The 26,749-nt window shown below is 39.2% G+C and overlaps 1 protein-coding gene, 1 long non-coding RNA gene and 1 other non-coding gene across 3 annotated transcripts in view; 1 reads left to right on the forward strand and 2 right to left on the reverse strand.

The window, feature by feature from the left end:
* Positions 1–9,994, forward strand: part of KRI1 (KRI1 homolog) — a 149,788-nt gene extending 139,794 nt beyond the window's left edge. The window contains exon 20 of the transcript XR_015732794.1: positions 9,579–9,994. The gene's annotated coding sequence lies outside the window, so the exon portion shown is untranslated. The remainder of the gene's footprint in view (positions 1–9,578) is intronic.
* Positions 9,995–10,407: 413 nt separating this feature from the next.
* LOC148115254 (uncharacterized) lies at positions 10,408–16,293 on the reverse strand. Its single transcript, XR_015732795.1, has 2 exons — positions 15,425–16,293; positions 10,408–15,221 (listed from the first exon to the last, which is right to left on the reverse strand). It is a non-coding gene; the product is annotated as an uncharacterized LOC148115254 (long non-coding RNA).
* On the reverse strand, positions 16,219–16,293 carry TRNAR-CCU (transfer RNA arginine (anticodon CCU)). The gene has a single exon. It is a non-coding gene; the product is annotated as a tRNA-Arg (tRNA).
* Positions 16,294–26,749: the final 10,456 nt, after the last annotated feature.

The raw sequence follows: 26,749 nt of genomic DNA on the forward strand, positions 1-26,749 counted from the left end.
TTACATCCTGCTACGATGTCTTTAACACAATCAAACAACTATGTCTGTCTATTCCAGGTCTTTGGAAGTGACTCATTAAGTGGATAACAATACCAAACCGAGCCTTGACTGAGCTATGAGATGGACAGCAAATAAATTTGATAAATAAATATACCCCTGGCTGACTGAGATAAACAGATAATTATTCTGATAATTTTTAGGTCCTTGATTAGGATTTGAATTACGTTTTCACCAATCTTTAACTGTTAAATCTAATTGTAGATTATCCAAATCTCATAACATCAGATTTTAACTTTGCTTTAAAATAATAAAGCATGGATAGTTGATGTGTCAATACAAGGTGATAGTAGACAAAGAATTTGAAAAGGTCACAAGATATCAAGACCTAAAAATTGAAGTTGAAAGATGATGGCATAAACCAGCCATGGCGGTCTCAGTGGTGACTGGCACATGAGGTACCAAAAAATCTTGGACTGCACTTAGAATATCTCTATTGACAAAATTTCCATCTGTCAATTACAAGAGGTCTGCTTGGACACTGCTTGGATCTGCACATTACAACATTGCTCTCCTATAAGGAGCGGTAAATTAGATAGGCTGAAGGGGAGATACTTTCTCAAGCTTGAGTAAGCTAACATGAAACATAGGGTGGATCCATGTAAGGTTTTTTGGCAGTTCCAATTGCACAGTAACCGGGTTAATGATTCTGACTATAGGGACAGGGTCCACATACTTAGGTCCCAATTTCTTTGGGTAGTTTGTAAGTATTTTGTGGATAGATACACCCTATCCTGAGAGAGATGACTGGGGCAGGTCTGACAACTGAGCTCATATGCCTCCTGGAAAAGGAAAAACATTTGTTGTGTTGGGAATTTGGTGATAATGTTACTCTCCCTTTGTCAGGGTGAGGTTACTAATTTATTACCATAAGATTCCCACACATTCTTAAGACAATCTTGAAGCACCGCATGTATGTAGCTATCCCATAGCTAAAAAGCTATGAGAAATGTGCTGTCAGATCCCTAAAATGCTGCCATTCAATTGGAAGAAGAGAGGGCCTTGGATTCAATTCATTAGTATTGCCTGTGACAACTGATATTTTATAACTTGTATCCTGGCACCAAAGCACCCTGAGATCTCACTTCTTGGGGAATGTATAGAGGGATGACCATGTGGGTTGTTTCACTTTGATAGCCAACGAAATATAGCCATGGGAATGTATGCTTATCTGGTTCTCAGGGCAGCTGGTAAAATAACATCTTCATACCTGTGGATGGGCTAAATTTGCATCTGGCTAAAGGGAGGGTTCTCTACTGCTTTGATTCTATTTGCATTGCCTAAGGGTATTCAGACGCTGCTTTGAATCCATTGCTGTCACTTCTGCTAAAAGGTTGCTTTTGAAATACTTCGTTTCAAGAGTTTTCATTTTCTTAAGTTAGGAGGAATGGCAATCCTTACAGAAAGCAGAGTCTGCAAAACGGTCAATCTAGAGAAGCAATCTTCGCTCTACCGAGGGGACCCTATAAACCATGTCCGAGCAAAACAGTGAGCGGGGAGAAGCCAAATGCTGGGGGGAGACCTCAACCACCACCTAGCCAAATGCCTGCTTCCTGCACCCCATCAGAGAGGATGAGGTGACCCTGGAGGACCCCAGAAAGCCCCGCTGGTCGATTGGCATCAGGAAGAAAAACAGTTGGGATGGGAGAACAAGAGGAGTCACCCTCACCCGCGCACAGTAGCCAAAAACCAGGGTGAAAATTGAAGCTAGAAGCCCTCTCTGACCAGGAGGAACTAACGAAGCACTGCTAAGAGAGGATCGTCTGAAGAGACATATAACCCAGTTGGTGATGGAGACTTTGGGAAATCTCAACATCCGAGGTGAGCCAGAACAGCAGCAAAGGGGCACTGAAATTGCAGCAGTTGCGGATGATGCCAGGAGGACCACCCACTGATCAAACAGATGGCATAGCAGCAAGCAGGGGGGCAAGAACACACCCTCTCCCAGGCGGCACATGCACTGGGGCCCATTCCCAACCACCCCAAGCCCTGCAACTGGAAAGAAAAACTCCCTCCCTTGGGGTGAAGTTTGATGGGGATCCGCAGCAATTGGGATTCTTTGTGGCACATGTGGTCACATACATGCAAGAGTAGGGGCGTAATTTCCAAACCCAAGGATCCCGAGTATCATGATGGCCTTGCGACGATGTTTCGAGGACCTTCTTGCAGATTGCAAAGCATGCGACCGCATTAAAGTTGTGAAGCAGGGGCAGCGGCCAGTGGCAGAGTATACTGAAGAATTCCAAGACCTTGCATGTCTTGTGAACTGGCCAGAGGACATTCTGGTAAGCTGTTTCAAAGATGGGCTAGGTGATAACCTCTACAATGCCTGCGTGGCCCGAGGTGCACCGAATCACCTACATGAGTGGTACCTCACTGCCAAAGGAGCTGAAATTGATATGACCAGAAACCAGTACCGAGCAGGACGAGTGTGGAAGAAATCCCCATCCCAATGGAAGCAAGAGCCCTGCAAATTGCAAACCGCATTTTCTCCAAAACCCTCAGCCTGTTTCAAGTGTAGAAAGGAGGGGCACCCAGCTGCAGAATGTCGTTCTCAAGCACCTGCACGGAAACCAAAATGCCTGTTGGGGGGGGGGACCTATGAAACCTGGCCAGCGTGGGAAGGAAGCTGCCATGAGGAGCAAGGAGACCGTAGAGTTTTCATTTTCATCCCCTCCCCTCTTTGGGGAGGAAACTCCGGCACCTCAGCAGGAGGAACCAAACTCATTCGGGAATGATCCAGAGGATGAACCACCAGTAAGCAAACCAAATAAACCGCTTACCCTCCCCTTAAGACTATTTATCCCCAACTGGGACAGGGAGATAAAAATCTCTGCTTTAGTGGATTCAGGGTGCACCCGCTGTTTGATCAGCCCAACCCTGGTCGAAAAGTTGAAGATTAACGTAAGAAAGCTGAAATCCCTCATCGCTTTTTGCCAACTAGATGGTCAATAGCAGGAGGGGAGCCAGCTTCTTTTGCTACCGAGCCTCTACAAATAGGCATCAGGAGCCATGAAGAAATAATTACATTTATAGTGGCACTGGGCATGGAATGGCCACTAGTCTTGGGCCTTACATGGCTGAAAAAATGGAACCCCAAAATTAATTGGAAGCAAGGCCCCATAAAATTTCAGATGCACGTGACTTTTGCTGAGAATCCACATAAACTAAGGGGGCAGAGCACCAAGAAACAGCCATGCCAACCCAGGGCATACGCAAAGAATACAAAGACTTGGCTGAGGTTTTTAGCAAAAAGGCTTCTGATGAGCTCCCACACCCTACCACTCCACTGACAGTGCAATAGAAATTCTACCCAGTGCCAAACTCCCTAAACCCAAGATGTATAGCATGTCTCCGAGGGAGCTGGAAGAACAGTGGGCATTCATTGAGAAAAACCTAGCAAGGGGTTTCATTGAGCCAGGCCAACCAAAAATCGCAGCCCCAGTCTTATTTAGAGAGAAAAAAAAGGCTCAAAACGTCTCTGTGTGGATTTTAGAAATTTAAATACAATCAGTGTGGAGAACATGTACCATCTCCCCCTTATGAAAGATATGCTAGCACACCTTGCTAAAGGGAAAATTTTCTCAAAGTTGGACTTAAGGGAGGCTTACTTCCAAATGAAAATTAAGGAGGGGGACCAGTGGAAAATGGCATTTAACATCCCCTTGGGTGCTACCAATTCAAAGTGCTCCCATTTGGGCTACAAGGGCCCCCCGCAGTGTTTATGCAATTAATAAATGAAGTGCTACATGAGCATTTGTATAAGGAAGTCCTGGTTTATCTGGACAACATTTTAATATATACCGAGACCAAAGCAGAACATGTAAAACTACTCAGGGCTGTTTTAAACAAACTCTGCTCTGCCAAACTTTATGCTGAACTCTCTAAATGTGAGTTCCACGAAGAAAAAATTGACTATTTGTGGTACTGCATTTCACACCAGGGCGTAGAAATGGACCCTCAAAAAGTGCAGGCTATACTTGATTGGGAACCACCCCACACATGTAAACAATTACAATTACAATTCTTGGGATTCACCAACTTTTATCACCAATTTATCCCTGCTTTCATTCAGATTGCCCTCGCCATTACCAACATCTTAAAAACGAAGGGGGAGGGCAACCCAAAACTGAAGCAGCCTTTGAACTGGTCAATGGAATGCCAAGCTGCATTTGAGAAACTTAAAACGGCTGTTCTCAGCAGAGCCAATTCTAAAGCACCCGGACACAGAGAAACCATTCATCATACAAGCAGATGCCAGTGATGTGGCAATAGGGGCAGTCCTGCTTCAGAAAAATGAGCAAGACCAACTACAACCATGCACTTACACATCCAAAAAGTTGAATGAGACTGAGCAAAGGTGGGCCATTTGAGAGAAAGAGACTTATGCAGTTCAGTGGACATTCTTAACCTGGAGGTGTTTCCTAGAGGGGAGTTAAATCCCTTTTGAAGTCTGGACTGATCACAAAAATTTAAAAGCCCTAAAAACCCCAAGGAAACTCTCCCCAAAATAAATATTATTATTATTATTTATTGAATTTCTATACCGCCCTTCTCCCGAAGGACTCAGAGCGGTGAACAGATTAAGATTTCATATACATATAATAATTTTTTTTAATAAACAGTAAATAATAAATTGAGTCAACTTGGTGTATCTGCTAAGACCTTGGCATAGAATTTAGATGTTTATGCTAGCCCTGCTTATTGAAACAGAAAGGTCTTCAGGGCACGTTGGAAAGTGCGAAGATCTGGGATTATTCGTATTCCAGGGGTATTTTGTTCCAAAGAGTAGGTGCCCCCACAGAGAAGGCTCTCTCCCTTGGAACTACTAGATGACATTGTTTTAATGATGGTACTATGAGTAGGCCTACTCTGTGAGAGCGTATTGGTTGGTGGGAGGTTATTGGTTGCAGCAGGTATGATGGTCTCAGTACTTTAAGCGATTTGATTTACTCTCAAATATCTCCCCGGGGGAATTTTTTTTTTTTGGCAGATGTACTATCCAGAAAACCACAATACAATAGCGTGAAGCCAGACATAATTAAGCCCATAGTACAAAACAATCAACTGGCCGCTAAAGTAATCACCAGATCCCAGGCAAAACAAGAAACATTGATGGACAATGACACCACCCAAACTTTTAAACAAGCATTGGACACCAATGAATGGTTCTTGAGCCACAAATCCAGCTGTCTGATGAAAGATGACTTAGCTTGGGTGGGAGGGAAGTTGTATGTTCCAACTGACCAAAGGCTGTGCTTAATGGCAAGGTGCCATGAGTCCAAATTAGCTGGACACTTTGGATTTGTGAAAACTTTACATCTAATTAAAAGACAATTTTGGTGGCCATCATTAAAAAAGGACATAGAGACCTATTAGCTAGCTGCCCCATTTTTGCATCAGCAAAAAGATGTCAAGGGAAAACCCCAGGACTCTTACAGAAGGTAGCCGAACTGTCAACACCCTGGAGAGAGATTGCTATGGACTTTATTGTAGAACTGCCAGAAAGTGCAGGAAATGCTGTCATTTGGGTCATGACAGACCTGTTTTCAAAACAGACACATTTTATACCTTGCCAAAAGATCCCAACTGCCAAAAGCTTAGCAAAATTATTTCTAATACACATTTATCGTCTTCATGGACGATGAGATGTTTCTTCTACAAAGAATCAACTCTGACAGAGTGGTCCAATTCACCTCCAAATTTTGGAGGGCATTCTTGAGCTTACTTGGCACCACCCAGGGGTTGAGCTCATCGCCTCACGCATGTACTAATGGTCAAACTGAGAGAACTAACTCAGTGCTAGAACAATACCTAAGATGTTTTATTAATTTTCAACAAGATAAGTGGACTAAACTTTTACATTTCGCTGAAGTTGCATTCAATAACTCTGTACACTCAAGTACTGGTTTACCCCTTTTAGAGTAGCAACAGGCCAAGATTTTAGCCCCATGCCTGAACTACCCACAGAAGAACCCACCATCTCCTCACTTAAGGAGTGGATGGACACTTTGGAAAACATCTACACCACCTGTTCCCATCATGATAGACGGTGAACAACACTTTGAAATCAAGGAAAACCTTGACTCTAGGATCCACAGGGGGAAAACCCAATACTTAGTTGCTTGGAAACATTTACCCTCATCCCAAAATGAATGGGTTGCTAAACACCATGTTAGGGCTGCTACCTTACTGAAAAAATTCCACTCCCAATACCTTAACATACCTTGTTAAAATATTATAATGGGGGCTTCCGGTTTGCTGCTGGCCGCCGCCAGATGTTCCTTCGGGATCGTCAGCTTCCATTGCCTGTTAGAGCCGCCCTCACAGCGGAATGGCGGCTCGAAAAAACTCCGTTTCCATGAGGAAACGGAGATAGAGCCGGCAGGGGTGGGTAGAACTCTCTGCATAGTCCCAAAAGTTTTTCTTTTACTTTTGGGACGGAGCGGATGAGATGCCCCATATCCCCAGCCACTGCTCCGGGCTTTGGGAGACCTCTGCTAATGCAGAGCCAGGCGTCAAAAGCAAGCCTGCGAATTTAACAGATTATTCAAAGAAAATGTGAGCTGGACCTGTAATACTGAATCGCAAGTATTTTACTTATCTTTTAAAAAAACTACTTAAGAGAAAAGAGGAAAGGAAAGGGGGGAAAAAAAGCCTTTTAAAATGGCGTCTGCCGCGGCTGGAGAAGAGGCTGAAAGGGAAAGTCCTTCCGTTTTCTATTATTACAATGTAGCGGAATAAATACCACTGGCTACATTTGCAGACAAAACTTCGCTCCTATGTTTTTTTCTCTCTTTTTTCTCCCTGGAGACTTGACATTGTTCTTGATTGGAAAGAAGTCTTTTTTCTTGTTTTTTTTTTTCTTTTAACAAAGCTTGCCTGGGCGGAAACATGGCACTGAGACTCATAAAGTCAGACAAACAAGTAGTGGGGGGGGGATTCCCCCACTAATAATTTAAAGGAACAAGTTTTAACTCTCCAGTCTCAGAAACCTGATTTCAATATAATAGAATTTCTCTTGGAGGAGATTGAAAGAAGGGATGAGATTGTGAATCAGCATCTTGAAAAATTTAAGCAGGAAATTAAAGAAATGGTGAAATCTAAGTTTGATTTTTTGGAGCGAAAAATTTTAAAAGTGGTTAATGGTTTTTCAGAATTTATGATACAGTTGGATACAAATATTAATTTACTAGAGTCTAAAATGGAAGAAACTCAAGATAAATTGGACAATAGAATCCCAAAAATTGAAAATGATTTGATAAACACTCAGGATAATAGCTCAGAAGAAAAACCTAAAATGGAGGCTGATCAAAAGTCTGGTAAGGTAGAAAATCTGCAATGGAGGATTGAAAGAGAAGTTCTAATGGTACAATATAATTTTACAGAATATGCGATAAGACTGAGAGGTTTGCAGGAAAATAACAGAGATGATTTAAGGAAAATATCTTCTGAAATTCTAGCTGGGATTTTAAAGGTTCAACCTGAGGACGTGTTTTGTAGGATTGACAGAGTTTACAGAATAAATTCCTGGATTGCCAAGCAAAGGCAACTGCCTAGAGATGTGGTGATTTATTTTACAGATAAAGAAATTAGGAATAATATTGTGCAAAATTCCTTCAATTCTAATTTGCAATTGTATGGAAGAAAGATTTGGATTTACAAAGAACTTCCACCTAAGATATTAACGGAAAGGAAGAAATTTGGTTTTCTGGTGGCTGAGTTAAAAAAGAGAAATATCCCATTTAGGTGGGACGCCCCAGTTGGTATCATATTGAGATATCAAGGAGAAAGATACCAGCTAAATACTGTTGAAAGAGCGGAAGAATTTTATCAAAATAGGTTGAAAATGAACTTAACATCTTCAGGTATAATACAGGATAAGCAGAAGGAGCTGGAAATAAAGGGAAAATATCGAATTACAGAGACTGTACCAGATAAATTGCCTTTGGATTTTTCGGATACCCCAGCTGGATTATCTACAAATTTGAGAGAAGTGGCATCTGACTTTAACGTGATGACTTATCAAGTCAAGGACAAGCATGGAAACCAATTAGGGGATATACAAGGGATAAAAAAGAAACATGAGACACAAAAACAAAACCAACAAGACCAATCTACAAAGCAGAATGAAAACCGATTAGTTGATACACAATCTGTAGAAAGGAAACCAGGATCGAAATTAAACCCACAAAAAGAAAAGAAAAAAAGAAATAGGTTGCATCAAAATAGAAATTTCTAAATCAAGCAACAGTGAAGCCAGTGACTTTAAAAAATGAATGAGTATGTGAAAATATAGAGGAGGCGACGTATTGGTCAATATTATCCTGAGGATAGTGACAGATCTCTGCATTGCCGTAATCTTGGGATGTGAAAAGAGCCTTAAACTGATGGATTTGAATTATCCACTTTGGAATTCCTTTTTTGTGCTGATAAATATATTATAATTATCTTGAATCATAAGGCAAGAGAATTATGCTGGGGCAAGCAGAAGATCAGGTTGTTACCCACTACGATGATGGGAATCAATAATCCTGATGAAAGCCACAATTATTACTATATGGAATATAATTATAATGTCACTCGGGTGGTTGTTTTTACTTTTATACATATAAGAGGATATTTACTACTGATGGGGGCGGATATGATTGAAGATTTTGAATAAACTGTTGCATCAGCAAGCTATGTTACCCTATTATGGATGATGGTCCTAACAATCTAGTGGAAAGACTTTCAAGAAGATATTATATGGACTATAAATTTAAAGTCATTGTCTTTTCCTTTTTATTTAGATATAATGGAATATATATACATATATTTTTAAGTAGCGTGGGCAGTGAATCAAAGATATTAAGAATTGTTGTGTATGGTAATTTTGCAGGACAGTGGGTGAATAAGCTAGGTTGCAGATTGATTAGTTTAAGAAAAAGGATTTTTAAGTGATATATTTAGGGGAGTGGAGGAAATGGATAGAGTGGAATAAATGTTAAATTAGATTTTATGGGGAAGGCCGCTTTGAAATGTTATAGTAATACATACAGAAGATTAAATGTTAAAGTAGGATTTATTGTATAGTTTTAAAGCGGAAGGTGGTTTTGATTTGATTTGTTGTAATAATATATAGATATAAGTTTGGGAGAAGAAAAAAAAAGGGCAGATTACTGCCAAATTGGGAGTTATAATACTATTATGCTAAATTAGAAGTTATTTTACAATGTTATAGTATAATGTCTTTTTTTTTTCTTTCTTTCTTTCTTTCTTGAAATGTATGGATAAAGGGGGATGTTATAATATTAATAATATTTTTAGTAAGTAAAGGTCAGTATTTAGAGGAGGGAGTAAGTAATCTGTTATGAATTAGGTTTTTTGTTACGAAGAAGTCACAGGGGGGGATGGGTGGGGAGGGGGGGTTAGGGAGGGGGAGGGGGAGGGGGAAAAAAAGGGGGAAAAATTTGTATTTGAAAACTTTTTCAATAAAAAAAAATATTATAATGGATTTTTTTGTTTGTGTCTTTTCACAGGTGGATCCCTTTATCCCTTTTAAAAGTGATACTGCCATTCAATTGGGAGAAGAGGGGGCCTTGGATTTGATTCATTAGTATTGCCCGTGACAACTAGTATTTTATAACTTGTATCCTGGCGCCAAAGCGCCCTGTGATCTTCTCACTTCTTGGGGAATGTATAGGGGGGATGGCCATGTGGGTTGTTTCACTTTGATAGCCAAGGAAAGATAGCCATGGGAATATATGATTATCCAGTTATCAGGGCAGCTGGTAAAATAACATCTTCACACATGTGGATTGGCTAAATTTGCATCTGGCTAAAGGGAGGGGTCTACTGGTTTAATTCTACTTGTCTTGCCTAAGGGTATTCAGACGCTACTTTGAGTCCATTGCTGTCACTTCTGCTTAATAAAAGGTTCCTTTTGAAATACTTCATTTCAGGAATTTTCACTTTCTTAAGTTAGGAGGAGAGGCAATCCTTACATCTGCCCTGGGAAATTTTCAAAGACCAAAAGAAGTCTTTGAAAGAAAAGAGTGAAAGAAAACTCACTTCAGAAAGAGGCTTCCCCCTCCTTTATCACTTCTTAAAGATCTGTTAATGATCCTGCAGGCATTGGAATCTTCTTGTTTGCTATCACCTTCTGTCTGCAGAGGGAGAGAAGATGCATGCTTGGCCATGTGCCAAGACAGGGTGTAGCTGGCCATAAAAGCTAGTCTGGACTTGCAGGCTTGTTTTGTCTGAGAAGGAACAGCTAAAAGCAGAGGAGGGGACACAGCCCCAGGGATTGGTACGGGCAGGACCAGTTTGACAGTGTTGTGGAATGGAAGGACTAAAAAACATTCCCAGGCCAGTCAGAGACAGTTTATTGCGCAAGGTTCAGAGCCAGATTTGTACCTGAAGCTTTGAACAAAGAAAGAACTCTGATACAATGGTTTTTATACATTTCTAAGACAAAGGATTCAGTGAGATCATACATTTTCCATATATGGTTAATCATGAGATCATACATCCGATTTTCCTTTTATGGTTACATCCACTTGTTAATAAGTTCATCTAATTACTTAAAGCATTCATCTTTAGTTTATAAAATTATCTTAGCCACACAACTTTTCTTAAGTGCTCAGAGTCGCTAATGGGAGAGTTACTACTGTCCTTGGGTAAATTCATTGGATTAAGTAACTCTTTGTAACATATAGGTCTTTGTGTCATTCACAGTCAGGTCACTCAGATGTTTTTCCATATAGCAGTCCTTTCCGTGACATCTAGGTATCAGAAGATATATTACCACTTAAAAGGGTTTAACTGTTTGTTAATGTAATTTCCAACAAGCACTTTCCTCTCTTATAATAATGTGAATAGATAGGGTCTCTCAGAGTTCATGTATCCAAGCACGTAATAATATGAATAGAGAGGGTCCCCCAGAGCCCATATATCTGACTCTGTATGATTCCTATTTTATTCACGTTATTTCTTTTATCTACATTATTCTTTATTTGCTCTTTACCTCATTCCCCCCTGTGGAAGTTTTTCCATGCATAAACTTCCATTACTTCTTACACAACACGCTATGTCCCTTAATACACAAAGCCAACATATAATATCCCACAACATATGACTAATCTAGGCAAGAGATAGGTATTTCTTGATCTTCACCCTAGTAATCCTTGGAGGTACTCCCTCCATTCTTTTCCCAGACCCTATTTCGACATATGTGTCTGTTTCAGAAACTTTTTTCTTCAAGAAAGCGCTCTGTCAAAACTAATTCCTTCGCAGTCTGTATCTCTTTCACTGCTCTGATAGATAGCTGTTTCAGCACAGGGATTGCACAAGGAATAAAAGCTAGGCCTGCACAAGGAATAAAAGCTAGGCCTGCCACAGCCATATCAACAAGAATAACATTTGCTTAATCCAGCCGGATCCAGGCAACCAAGAAAACCACCTGTCAGTTGTTTGTCACCTCTGACTTATCTTGGATGCCCTATCCTGCAAATCCTTGGCAACTTCTCTGACCACACCTGATTTATTCACATAGAAACAACAATCTTCTCATACCTCCTTTCTCTCTGTGGCCACAAGGTCTAAGGCACGTCGATTTTGTAGGACCACTGCTGCCAATGACTCTATCTGGTTTTGGACTTCCACCAGGGTTCCAGCAATTTGGTTCAGACTTTCTTCTGATAATTGCTGAAACTGTATTACTGAGTGTGTTGCCCCACCTACACCTGTTCCACTGCAGTTCCTATCCCCATGATTACTAATAGTGGGACTAGGATTGGTACCCGTTTCTGAACATGCCCCATGAGAGGAACAGGGATGGTATGTTCTCCACTGACAACATCTATTTCAGGAAAAAGGAGTACTAGTGTGCATGTTCCGGTCCAATTTGTTGGCAAACATAAATACGTATCCCTTTCACATAAGAAGATTTACGGAAAAGGCATGTGATCGGTTGTTCCTTGCATTAGTCCAGACCCCCAAAAGCCCCCACCACAAACATTCCTGTCAGCGGCTGTAATGGGACTTTTAGTGAAGGGTCCTTTTGCTTATCTCCGAGGATTGGACCTTCAAAAAGATACCGGGAGGTAGTATCCCAGGGGGAAAGAAGACACATAAACCTGTGTTGGACCTAATGGAGAACCAGATCGTGAAGCGAGGGGCTGGAACAGACTAGTGCACCTTTCCTTGGATACCTTCCAGGACCTCTTCCATCCTCCCCATTTTGTGATGATGGCAGTTGGTGGTGATGAGAAAGTGAGTGGTGTGCAGAAGGAAAAAAGATCTTTGGTTAGTTTTACATCCCTAAGGTTCATTCTAGGACCAAGGTACACTTCTGATGGACATTGTTATTTTGTCAGGGATCCTATAGGCCTACCAGGTTTCTGATGTCTCTACACACAGGGAAGGTGACCCTATGATTTAACCAGGTTTCGACCCAATTCCAGTATCCCTGATATGCAATCTCTTCTCTTCAATTATTGTGGGGGCCCTTCTATTCCCCCCTGTACCAGGATTGTTAAACTCTTAACCTTAGGTCTAGGAGTTGGTTTAGGAATAAGGTACCCACTCCACCTTCTGATGCCACGTTGTTGGCGGGAGTGGACTTGACCCAAAGTGTCCCCATTCAGTGTCTTGATGCTGCTAGGTCCCCTGGGATTCTTGACATCTTCAAATCCTTCCGCAGAGACAAGGGGAATTTCTTGAACATCCACACAACCTGGGGAACTACTGTTCAAGCTAGCATCACTCACTAGACCCTTGGCTAATAGTACCCACAATCCCCAAATAAATCATAGTGACTTTATTCCCACACCCACAAGGCCTTAAGAGCGCAAGACCCGAAGTTTACAAGTTCACCATGTTAGGAAGAGGGTTAGGGATATGTGTAACTTGGGGGTAGGGCAATATCAATTGTATTAAACAATACCAACAGAAGGGCTAAAGTAGCTGTTGCCCAGAGTCCCCACACCCCAATCTTTCTCAACCATGAGTGTTTTTAATAAGTGCTTACTGGATACTATCACTGTTAATGGGTTTTACATTACAAACTACAGCAATGGAATGTTGTCTTCCTCCGTTCCAAGCTTCGGCTGTGCGTAGAGAACCAGCTTCCGGGGTGGTTCAGCAAAGCTTGACGATCACCACCGTGCGTTGAGAGTCCGTTGCCGGTAGGACTCAGCAGGGTGTATTCTTCTTGAACCTCAATACCAAGGGCTGGTCAGTTGTTGTCACCTGGTATGTGACTGGATCACTTTGGTCTGCGGACTTCAGTCTCGTCCAGTGGATCCAGGACTGTCCTCCTAAGATCTTAAAAGCACAATTACAAAACCAATACATCTGGGAGAGAGCGCAAAGGGATCTGAGCAGTTGTAGTCCTCTTCAGTTGGGAAACAGCATAGGCAACCACTCAATCCTTCCACTCCTTTGGGGCTGGCATGGGCCCTTTCACTTCCTTCCAGGAACATCCAATCATCATGGTGGAATTTATGGACTGGAAACTTCAAAGGTGGTGTTTGGGTTAATAGTCCTTGTTTCCTAAAAACTTTAAAATATCTGGACAGTTTATACATATATTGTTTCAATACTTTGTCTCTGGTTTCCAGAAAATTAATGCATATGCTTCCTTCACCTTTTTACAAATCAAACATTTGTTTATAATTGATGTTACTAAAGGATATATCCCAATACAACCATAGCTTTTTAAAAGTTCATCTGCATAGCTTGAATTCCCCAATGACTCCACCCATATTTTGCCAAATGAATGCACTATCCCAAATGCATACAGTATCCAGCATACATCAGCATCCCCATACAGTCTCCAGTATCCCCCCTCCTTTTTTTTTTTTTTTAATGTGCCGCCCTTCTCCGGGAGACTCAGGATTATAATGCATTAAGCAATAGCCTTCATAAAGTCAGCTTATTGCCCCCACAAACTGGGTCCTCAATTCACCTACCTTAGAAAGGATGGAAGGCTGAGTCAACCTTGAGCCTGGTGAGATTCGAATTGACAGTAAGTGCAGACAGCTGGTGTTAAATTACAATGCATTTGTCTATTGAGCTATCCAGGCTCCCTGTCCATAGAGCTTAATTTAATGAATACCATTCAAATGTTTGAGCAGACCAATTTCGAGGCAAACCCCTTGTTTCCAGGATTTTTCTGTACTCCCCTTTCCACCCTAGAGAAACCATTTATACAAATTGCTTCTCCTTTCTCCAGGGGGTGTTCCTCCAAATCAGGTCTTATTTTTGTTTGTAAATCAATCACTTCAGCACCATAATGTTCTAATCCAAACTGATCCATTGATCTGGTGTTGGCTAAGAACTGTGCTTGATTCAAATTGTGATTTGTGGTTACAATCAAGTCTGTCTGCTGCATTAAAATTGTTTCATTTGTGTGTGTGTGTGTGTGTTTTCAAAGAGATTGAATGGCTTTTCCAAGTTTGGTAAACTTAATACAGGAGCCTTGGTCAAAGCTTGTTTCAAATTTTCAAGGCTCCTTCTTTCATGTCCCTCCCATTTCAAACTCCAAGGTCCAGATACAATTAATTTTGCATAGAACTATCTTAATTTTTGCTTGTTTATAGATAGAGGCTGAGACTCCTGTCGGAAGGAAAAAGAAGCCTTTCCCTTTAAGGATTGTTGAAAGGCAGAGCTTTCCCTTCCTGAATTCAAAACTCCCGGCTGGGAGATTACTTCGAAATGATTGGAGGTCAGCTGCTTGAGAGTAGAATCAGTTTATTGTTTCTGGGGAGGCAGGCAAGAAACAAACACAAGCACAGCGTTCCGAGGCTAGCCTGTCGTAACTGTAAGAGTAACCATTTTACCCTTTTTTCCCCAAAAAAAACATCTTTTGATTTGGCGTGTGAATTCTTTATTTTGTGTGTGTGTGGTTTATGGTGGTTAAATCCTGTCTTTGTTTGTGATCAGGTTCTTCTGTCCTGGATCTGGCAAATAAGTAATAGTTGTATAGTTCACTCTGTTTTTCCTAACCCTTTGTAGTTGTTCGTTCCCTATAATTATTCAGCTTACCATCTCCGTGTTTTAGTGAATATCTCTCTTTTATAAACAAATTAGCTCCTTCTTCAAAAGGAACAACAACTTATGCTGCTAACAATCAAACAAACAAATCTGAAATATATCAAACTTTAGTTTCAATTCTCTGCCTTTAGTAAAATGCAAGTCAGATTAAAAAAATCTTTCAAAATCATTTCTTTTATATAGGTTTAATTAAGCGTTTTAAACCTCAAAAATTTCCAGAAAAAAATAAAATCAAAATTGTATTCAGAGCAGAAAAGCTTTTGTATGCAAATTAAAGAGATCAGCAGCAAAAACCACATTAGCCGATCTTTCCCCCTCCTTTCTCTGCTCTTTCAGCAGAGAGAGAGATGTCCGCTGAAAAAAAAAAAAATCCAACAGCCCACCCTTTTCCTGCTTCTCACTTCCAAAGGAGAAGAAGGGGGGGAGAGGAAAAAAAAGAGTTTTACAGCAGGCAACCAAGCAGGCAACCTGCTTCATTCAGCATTCTTCCAACAAACCAACACATTCTGCATTTCTCTCTAACCTCCATCATTCACAGACATTTCCCACAAATTATATGAAGGGGAATTAATCAATTCCATTCAAATTTACACACTATCATTATATATATATATTTTTAACAGAAATCACACCAAATTGATCAAGTCAAATTATCTGACACTTCCCATTTAGACAGGCTTTTACCTCTTTACGGCCTGCTAAACCCCGGGTGGGAAGAATAGTAAACAATGTCTTGTTTATTCTTAGTTAAGAATGGCAATTTATCAGAAACTTTATAACACTGCAATTAGTTCTTTTCTCTTACCACACATAAGATCACACATTTTTTTAAAAAAACTTTTATTGCATAAGGTTTTATTTTCTCCCCTTTCTTTAGTTTTCATCAAACAGACCCTAGCAAACTCTGCCTGATACTTGAGTAATTAAGGGGGGGTTTTCTTTTAGGCTTCTACGGATCAATATTTATTACCACCCTTCTAACAACACTACCCCTGGCTCACGACGCTGGACGTTCCGACAGTCGTCTATGAGAACCGCAGAGGTTTAACCACCCGCACAATCCCACACAATACTTAATTAAATACTTTAAATACTTAATTCCAGAGACTTCAGAATGCCACCTGGTCTCCAGGTGGGACTCGAACCCACAATCCCTGGCTTAGGAGGCCAGTGCCTTATCCATTAGGCCACTGGGTCTCCAGGTAGGGGGTGATCAGGCCCCTCTGCCACCCCTTTAATGGGTGTGTACCTCTAAACAGAGAGACTTTAACTCTCTGATTTATACTTACCTGTTTTCTTTTTCCTTTTTTTCTTTTTTTCTTTCTTTCTTTCTTTCTTTTCTTTTCTTTTCTTTAAGGTCTCTGTGTCTGGCTAACCTTTAAGGATCCTTGACTAGCCTGTTTCGCCAGCGGGTTACGGCACCTCCTCACCGAAAGGTTCCATGGACTTCAAAGGAGTCCTAATGGCCGGCCAGTGGATTTTCCTTGGGGAGGCGTTGGTTCCGCTGGGGCAGGCTGTCTGGCAGAACAAAAGTTCTTTGTTCTCTAGTCCCATCTGCCAGGGTGCCATAAATGTTGTGGAATGGAAGGACTAAAAAACATTCCCAGGCCAGTCAGAGACAGTTTATTGCGCAAGGTTCAGAGCCAGATTTGTACCTGAAGCTTTGAACAAAGAAAGAACTCTGATACAATGGTTTTTATACATTTCTAAGACAAAGGATTCAGTGAGATCATACATTTTCCATATATGGTTAATCATGAGATCATACATCCGATTTTCCTTCTATGGTTACATCCACTTGTTAATAAGTTCATCTAATTACTTAAAGCATTCATCTTTAGTTTATAAAATTATCTTAGCCACACAACTTTTCTTAAGTGCTCAGAGTCGCTAATGGGAGAGTTACTACTGTCCTTGGGTAAATTCATTGGATTAAGTAACTCTTTGTAACATATAGGTCTTTGTGTCATTCACAGTCAGGTCACTCAGATGTTTTTCCATATAGCAGTCCTTTCCGTGACATCTAGGTATCAGAAGATATATTACCACTTAAAAGGGTTTAACTGTTTGTTAATGTAATTTCCAACAAGCACTTTCCTCTCTTATAATAATGTGAATAGATAGGGTCTCTCAGAGTTCATGTATCCAAGCACGTAATAATATGAATAGAGAGGGTCCCCCAGAGCCCATATATCTGACTCTGTATGATTCCTATTTTATTCACATTATTTCTTTTATCTACATTATTCTTTATTTGCTCTTTACCTCAACAGTAAGTCAATCACAGCTATGTGTAGTGCAGGAACCTTGGCAAGGCTGTGCATAGAAGATTATGTTAAAGTTCCAGAGCAGCAATCTCCTGGGAAGTATATTTATGCTGACAGAAAGATAGCAAGGAATTTCATGGGAACTGAAGACATTTCAATCTGTGAGTGCAGTTTCATTCTTCAGAACTCTTCAGTTATCAGATTCGTGATATAGCAGACTTCCAAATGATATGGTAGGCCTCCAAAGAATCAGGAATCATAACCTAGGAACTGATATTGGGGCTATGTGTGTATGTAAACACCTGCAATGTAAAAGGAGGGAGTAAAACTAGCTATGAGCAGAAATTTTCAGAGCCAAGCAGTGCAAGGACTTTAACTTTCAATTATATTTAGACCCTTCTGAGTAGCTAATTTCTATCACTGCTAGCCATGATGAAAATCATGAAACATTGTATTGTACGCTATATATGTATTTGTCTTGAATTTATTCAAAGAAACTGTGTTCAAATATCTTGTCCTTTTCCTTCTGTGTTGCTTTTAAGTTGTAAGCTTGAGAACAGGGCTGATTTATTTCTATTTTTTTTTAACCGGAGCATTTCTGATCAATGATCTCTGTCACAGAAATACTGACATACATGCACAGTTCATAGATGGCTTGTGGTACCTCATATTGGCCATTGACAAATCTTCAGTTGTTTGAACAATGTACAGGCCTACTAAACAAACAGATTTTATTTTATTTATTTATTAAATTTATATGCCGCCCCTCTCCAGAGACTCAGGGTGGCTCACAATACATTAAAAAAACCCATTCTAAAAACATTTAAAAGATTAAAAAACATTAAAAACCTTAGAACACATTCATACCATTCATGGCCGGATCTCGCCAGATCGCAAAGCAAGATCAACGGCCCCAGGCCTGCCGGAAAAGCCAGGTCTTCACAGCTTTTCGGAAGGCCAGTAGGGTGGGGATGGTCCGGACCTCAGGAGGTAATTGCTTCCAGAGAGCTAGGGCAGCCACAGAGAAGGCCCTCCCCTGTGGGCCCGCCAGCCGGCATTGTTTACCTGACGGGACCTGGAGGAGACCAACTCTGTGGGATCTTACCGGTTGCTGGGAGCTATGCGGTAGAAGGCGGTCTCGAAGATAACCTGGCCCTGAGCCATGTAGGGCTTTAACACCTTGAATTGTGCCCAAAGATCAATAGGGAGCCAGTGCAGCTCGCGGAGAATTGGTGTAATGTGGGTGTATTAGGTGCAACCACAACAGCTCGCGCGGCTGCGTTCTGGACCAGCTGCAGTCTCCGAACACTTTTCAAGGGTAGCCCCATGTAGAGCGCGTTGCAATAATATATGCACAACAACAGATGTTTAGGTTCAGCATAAAATAAATAACTAGTAGGTAGATGTAGGGATACCAGTGAAACGAACTTTATCTGCATACTTGCAAAAATATGTTTTTACAGATATGAAAAATTTGTGTGCTTATAAATTGAGCATCTATGCATCTGCTTTCACCCAAGACACTTTTCTGCAAAATACCTGGCGAAATGGTGACAAAAGGAGCCTTCTCAGTTGGAGGACCTCATTTATTGGAAGCCCTCCCAGGGAAGCTTATGCTCACCCATGCATCTTTATTATCCTTTTCTGCCTGTCTTATTCTGTGCTCTGGGACAGTGGGTTTTATTTATTTGTTTGTTTATTTATTAAACTTTTATGCCACTCATCTCCCCCACAAGATACTCTGGGCAGTCGTAAATATATGCAGATTGCCATGCACCTGAATTTAATCATGTGACTGTGGGGAGGTTATAACAGTTGTAAGGGCAAGAACTGTTCATAAATCACTTTTTTTTTAATGTCATTGTAACTTCAGATGGTCATTAAACTAATGAAAGTCAAGACTACCTGTACTAATCTTCATGGACATGTACCTTTTAACATCATTGGGACCAGCAGTCCCAGTCAGGTCACCTAAGGATGTCCATTTGTCTCCCTCATGTCACAAAATCAAGATAGTGGCTGCAAGCCCCATTTTTTTAAAAGTGTAAAACAGTGTGGCTTTGATTGCATGGTCTCCAACATACTTATAACTATCATATCTTTTGAATGGGAATTCCACAGTTTAAGTAAGTCCTATCTGTAGACTATTTTATTCTCCTGCCTTATAATTCAGGTTTATGGAGTTGGCAGGGACTAAGATACATGATTTGAAAATATCTTTTAAGGCTTTCCAGCTTCTTCCTTCCCCTCCCCTGCAAATGTTTGTAAGAGAGAATGTAGTGTTGAGAAAATGGATAGGAGTGCATTTAGAAAAATCCTTTTAAATGTTTCATCTTTTGTTTGAATTATCCTAAATAATTTTCAGAGATCTAGGGAAAACCCCATTTCTTCTATCCATTGACTGAGAGAATCTTACTGTTAATTGTTTATTATCTATAACAAAAACCTCTTATTCCATAACTTCTAGATTTGAACTTAGTGTTGAAAAATGAACTTTTAAACATCCTATCTTGATATCTATTGATATTTTAAAAGAATATGAAAAGATCTTAATTTTTCACTTACAGTTCAGTATATATGCTAGAATTTAAGGCTAAGATTCTTAAATCCTACATTTTTTCAGTTTTGTCCAGGTTAGGCTCCAAGCCCTATTATAACCACAATGACCATATTTTCTTGGAAAAAATAAAAGACAAACTTGAAGCACTTTCATAAAGATAAAACAAATTAATTATGTTTATAACTTCGCTTTCCAAAAGAAAATTCAAGAGCAAAATGAAGAAAAAAAATACGAAAACACATATCTAATAAAAATATCTGAATCAAACTATGTAAATTTATTTACATAAGACTATTCAAATCAATTCAGTTTTTATTATGGTCATAGACCAGCATTACAAATAAACGCATTAAAAACAATAATAAAAAATAAATAGAAATAAAAAACACAAAATAATAATTATAATTAGTGATGGATTATCAGTGGACAATTAGAGTCTGCTTAATTTTGCATACATTGTAACTAAATGTAGCCATATTCAAAGAAACTACTTCATACTGATCTGATAACAGCAGTTGTACATAAAAAAGATGTTATAAAATGAATCCATGAGTTCTTATACAGTAGAAAGCACAGTATAGCAGGACATGAGCTGTAATTTCAATTGGCCCTTTTTCACAAGGGCACAATCTTGGCTCATATATTTTTTTGTACCCACCCTGCAAAACTCCTGTGGGAAGTGCAGTTAAGGTTAATGCCCTTCAGATTTTTGGGACAATTTGATATAAGTATGTCACTGCTTTAAAAGGGGAAGTTTGACTGCTCAAAAAAACCCACCACATTCTTGGGAAGAACAGCCTGATCTTGTTGGATTTCCGGTCTTTGATGCATTGTTTGACTGCACTAAGTGCACACTCATACCCTATTAAAAGCACTTCCCTAGATAAACCAAGATACTGGAGAGAAGACAGTTCAATTTCCGTATTTTTCACACAAATGTGAAAGACTGCATTAACTGGTATCATTCCACGGTAAATGTTAAATGACCAAAATAAATAATAAAAATGAGACTATAGAAAATATATAATAAATATAATTGAGGCATTAAAGACTTAGAGAAGTAAAGAGAATTATAACTGGGAGAAGATACAAGGATTCATACTCTTTTAGAATTACCATGTTTCCCCGAAAATAAGACCCTATCTTATATTTTTTTGAACCCTGAAATAAGCACTTGGCCTTATTTTCAGGGAGGTCTTATTATTTTGGGGCATGTGGAGCAAGATGGGGCTCCTCTTGCCATCTTACCTGATTTCCAGCTCTGCGTTTAAATATTTTCGGGGAGGGCTTATTTTTGGGGGGAGGCTTATTTTAGCACATGCACTCAAAAGCCTGGTTGGGCTTATTATCAGGGGATGTCTTATTTTTGGGGAAACAGGGTAAATGCCTGAACTTTGCACTTAAAGCATATTTATTATTCTCTACTGACTAATTCCAAGCTAACTAAGAAGACTCAAAGGATTAAATATACCTATATATTTTATATATAAATATTAGTGGTAATGTAAGTACTTATGAATCAGTAACATTTATAAAATACGCACTTTATAGAGAGCTAAAGTATAATATATTTATATCTGTATCCAGCTACTTATAAATTTGGATATATTTACATGTTTACAACCTGGTATTTAAAAATAACTCTATAGATACTCTGAATTGCTTACACATCGATAATTGTAACTACATTCTTTTTTTTTATTGAAAAAGTTTTTCAAATACAATTTTTCCCCCTTTTCCCCCCCTCCTCCCTAACCCCCCCTCCCCCTCCCCTCCCCCTGTGGCTTCTTCAAGGTACAACCCAAATTCATAACAGATTATATAATACTTTACCATCCCCTTGCTCCATCCCCCGTATGCTGACCCTTTCTTTCTAATAATATTATTATATCCCCCTTATACTATACATTTCGAAATAACATTCTACTATAACATTATATAATAACTCCTAATTTAGCATAGTAATATTATTATATCCCCCAATTTAACAATTTCTACTCATGATCTACTCTTTTACTCCTCCCCTACATATATCTCTTAAATCAAATCTTTTTTGTATATTAATATGACATTTCAAAGCAACCTTCCACTATAAAACTATATAATAAATCCTAATTTAATGTTTATTCAACTCATAGTCTGCCCATTTCCTCCACCCCCATAGATATATCTCTTAACTCAAATCTTTTACATATATTCATATCTAAACATAATATCCCTTTTCTTCAACTAAACAATCAATAAGCTAACCTATCTCCACCCACTTTCCTACAGAACTACCATATCAAGAACTACCATCTTGATATCTTTATTCTTCTGCCCACACCACTAAGAAGTATTCCCTTATATAAATAAAATCCTCAAATGACTTTAAGCTTGTAATCCATATAATATCTTCTGTAGTGTCTTTCAGCTGGATTGTTAACTCCATCACCCATATTAGGGTAACATCACATCCTAATTCCAACAGTATGTTCAGTATCTTCAATTACCATCTGCCCCCATCAACAATAGATGTCTTGATATATAAAAAACAACCACCCGAGTAACTTTATATTTGTATTCCATATAGTGTCTATAGTAGTGTCTTTCATCTAAATTATTAATTCCAACCACCGTAATAGGGTAACAACCAGATCTTCTGCGTGCCCCAATCCCATAACTCTCTTGCCTTGTAGCTCAACATAAACATAATACATTTATCAAAGAATCCAAAATAGATAATTCCAATCCATTCAGTTTAAGGCCCTTTTAACATCCCAAAAGTAGAGCACTGCAGAGGTCTGTCACTCTCCTCAGGATAATATAAATCAATACTTTGCCTCAGCTATCTTTTCATATATTCAATCATCTCTTAGATAACTGGCATTGCACTGTTGTTTAGTTTAAAAGTTTTTGTTTTGTAAGACCTGCTTCTTCTTTTCTTGACTTTTTGTGGGTTAGATCTCCATCCTGATTTCCTTTCTATAAATTGTGTATCAACTATTTGGTTTTCATGCTGATCTATAACTTGATCTTGTTGGTTTTGCTTTTGTGGCTTAAGTCTCCATTCTGGTTTCTTTTCTTTGAGTTGTATATCAACTGATTGATTTCTATGCTGGTCTGTAACTTGATGAATCATCACATTAGAATCCAAAGCCACCTCTCTTGTATTTATAAATAGTCCATCTGTAACCTCTGAAGGAGAATCCAGAAGCTGCTCATCTACAAAGTCCTCTGTAACTTGTTGTTTTTCCATTACTTCCATCTCTTTCTGCTTATCCTGAATTTCTATCTCTTGTTGATTTTGCTTTTCTTTATTCCACTCATGTATTATACATGAAGATGTTGAACCCATTTTAAGAACCTTATAGTAAAATTCTTCCGCTTTTTCAACAGAATTCAGTTGATATCTTTCTCCTTGATATCTCAATATTATGCCAACTGGGACATCCCACCTGAATGAGATGTTTTGTTTGTTTAGCTCAGTCACCAAAAATCCGAATTTCTTTCTATCTTTTAATATCTTGGGCGGCAACTCTTTATATATCCAGATCTTTCTTCCATACAATTGTAGAGTAGAATTAAAAGATTTTTGCACAATATCATTTCTTATTTCTTTATCTGTAAAATAAATCACCACATCTCTGGGCAATTGCCTTTGCTTTGCAATCCAAGAGTTTACTCTATAGGCCTTGTCGATCTTACAAGATACCTCCTCTGGATGAATCTTTAAAATCCCAGCCAGAACTTCAGCAGATATTTTTCTTAAATCATCTCTATTATTTTCCTGTAACCCTCTCATTCTAACCGCAAATTCTGTGAGCCTGTATTGCATCATTGTAACTTCTTTTTCAATCCCTTGTTTTATATTTTCTGCATTGTAAGTCTCATGATCAGCTTCCTTTTTAGACTTTACTTCAGAGCTATTGTCTTGAATATTTATCAAATCATTTTCCATTCTTTGTATTTTATTGTTCAAATTATAAATCTTATCATCAACTTCCTCCATTTTAGACTCTAATAACTTGATATTTGTATCCATCTTTATAACTATTTCTGAAAAAGCATTAGTCACTGTTACAATCTTTCTTTGTAAGTTATCATACTTTAATTGTATGAATTCTTTAATTTCCTGCTTAAATTTTTCAAAATTCTGGTTCACAATCTCGTCATGTCTTGCCATTTCCTTCAAAACAAATTCTTTTAAATTAAAACCATTCTTCTGAGTCTGTAAACTCGAAACTTGTTCACATAATTGTAAATGGGGGAACCCCCCCCCCCGCTGCTTGTTTGTCTGGCTTTGTTAATTTTAACGCCATCCTGCCACACAGACAAACTCTTTTTGAAGAGAGGACTTCTCTCCAACAAGATCAATATCAGATCTCCAAGAAAAAAAAGAGACTTAGAATAGAAATTTTTTCTTTTCTCTATTCTAGCCAGCACTGTTTGCTCCACTACTTTGTAACTTGTTACGGAAGGACTTTCACTTTCGGCTACTTCTCAAGCCTCAGTGGTCGCCATTTTAAGCTTTTTTTTCCCCTTCACTTAGAAACGCTTATAAAATCATTAAAAATACTTGCAATTTAGGGTCCCAAGTCCAGATCTCATCCTCTTTAATTAAGCAATCTGTTGTTTTCATTGAAAGGTTTGATCTCGTCGCCTGGCTCTGTAAGAGGCAGAGGTCTCCCGAAGCCCGGAGCAGCAGCAAAGGAAATAGGGAGCCTCATCCTGCTTCATCCCCAAGAGTAAAAGAAAAACTCTGGGGACTTCGCAGAGGGCTCTACCTGCCCTCGCCTGCTCTATCTCACATTTCCTTATGGAAATGGAGTTTTTCGAGCCGCCTTTCAGATGTAAAGGCGGCTCTTTACGAGCGACGGGGCTGGCGGTCTCAAAGGACCGTCTGATGGCGACGGAAGTCAAATCGGAAGCCAATTGTAACTACATTCTTGTACAAATTGATAATTATAATTAGAATCAACTTTAGACATATACTAATTATCAATACTCACTTTTATTTTTATATGGAACTGCTTATTAATTTAATTTAAAGCTCTTGTTGGTATATCTCAATTAATTTGCCATCGGCCAAGTTATGTCGGCTGGCGACACCCAGGGGGAGGGCCTTCTCTGTGGGAGCCCCAGCCCTGTGGAATGAACTGCCCCCGGAAATACGTAAGATCTCCGACCTCCGAGTGTTTCGCTGTGCTCTGAAGACCCTGTTGTTCCGCCAGGCCGGGCTATTAACATAACGTTTTAAATTGGGGTATTTTAAATTTCTGGGATTTTAATTGGAGCCTAATTATTTAATGATTTTAAATTTTAACTGTTGTTTTGTTTCTGTGTTTTTAAATAGGCTGTACACCGCCCTGAGTCCTTCGGGAGAAGGGCGGTATAGAAATAAAATTATTATTATTATTATTATTATTATTAATTTACATAGACTATTGATATTGATATTTATGTTGAACAATTTGTTAAGGTTGATCAAGAATAGAGATAGTTATTATTAGTGGAATTGATTATTTAATATCTAATACTTAATATTATATTATAAGGAGGGGGAAAATAATAAAAAATAAAAAACAAGAACAAAAAGATAGATAGTAAATGGTTGACGATGGTGTGGAAAAACATCTATAGAATACTGGGAGAGCAAAGTAGGGTATTGAAAGAGATGACCAGTCTTACAACGATGACTTTAAAGGCAGGGAAAAAAACTGCATCAAATCCAATGATAACAATGGCTTCCCCATTAAACCAATGGTCGATAGAGGGGTTACAAAAGGTGGAAAAAACTAATATGATCCCAAATATGCAAACAATGCAAGCTACTATGATATTGATCCAGGAAACAATAATAAAGATGCAAGAAACAATGTCTAGCAATCACAGAGAAATGAAATTTGATATTCAGAAATTGGATAATAAAATGAACTCAATCCAGGAAGCAATTCAGAAGAATGAACAAAAAATAAAAATAGTAGAAGCTAAAACAGAACAAACTGAAAAAAATTAGACCTGGTAGATCAGAAAATGATGGCATTAAACAAAGACCTCGAAGATTCAATAATCCAATTAGAAATGGACCGGGCATCGTTCTACTTAAGATTTCAAAATATGATAGAGGCAAAGGATGAAGAGGTATTATAGCAGAATCTCTCCAAAGGGATAAGCAAGAAATTATGAACGAAATGGATGAAGTATATCGAATCCAAACGAATTATGCCAGATGCCACAAATTGCCCAGAGAGGTCCATATTAGATTTGTCCAAAAGAAAATCTGGGATATAATTTATAACATCACCCGAGAATGACCAATGACGTATAAGGAAAAGGAGATTATTACATTGAAGCGAATTCCTAGAAGGGTTCAAGAACAACATAAGGACTATCATTTCTTGGCCTCACAATTGAACAAATGAAATATCCTATTTAAGTGGATACTCTCAGAAGGAATGCTTGTTTCTTGGCAAGATAAGAAGGTTAAAATTGATAGCTTAGTGATGCCACAGGACTTTTTTGACCAATTGATGGGAAATGAAGAGGATCTGAGTAGTAAGGAGGAGATGGAGACCATAAGTCAAGAAGAGAAAAAAATCAACCGCCTACTACCACCAATAGCCTCCCACCGGCCGGTACGCTCCCATAGAGAGGGGCTCCTCTGGGTGCCGTTGGCCAAACAATGCCAACTGGCGGCCCGCAGGGGGAGAGCCTTCTCTGTGGGGGCACCTAGTATTTGGAACGAGCTCCCCCTGGAGATATGGAGGATCCCGGATTTGCGCACCTTCTGCCGCGCTCTAAAGACCTTTTTATTTCACCAGGCGGGCCTGGCCTAATTTTCTCC

The sequence above is a fragment of the Pantherophis guttatus genome, chromosome 2 (genome assembly GCF_059756535.1).
Source record: "Pantherophis guttatus breed Tessera chromosome 2, ASM5975653v1, whole genome shotgun sequence".
In the NCBI taxonomy this organism is placed as follows: Eukaryota; Metazoa; Chordata; class Lepidosauria; order Squamata; family Colubridae; genus Pantherophis; species Pantherophis guttatus.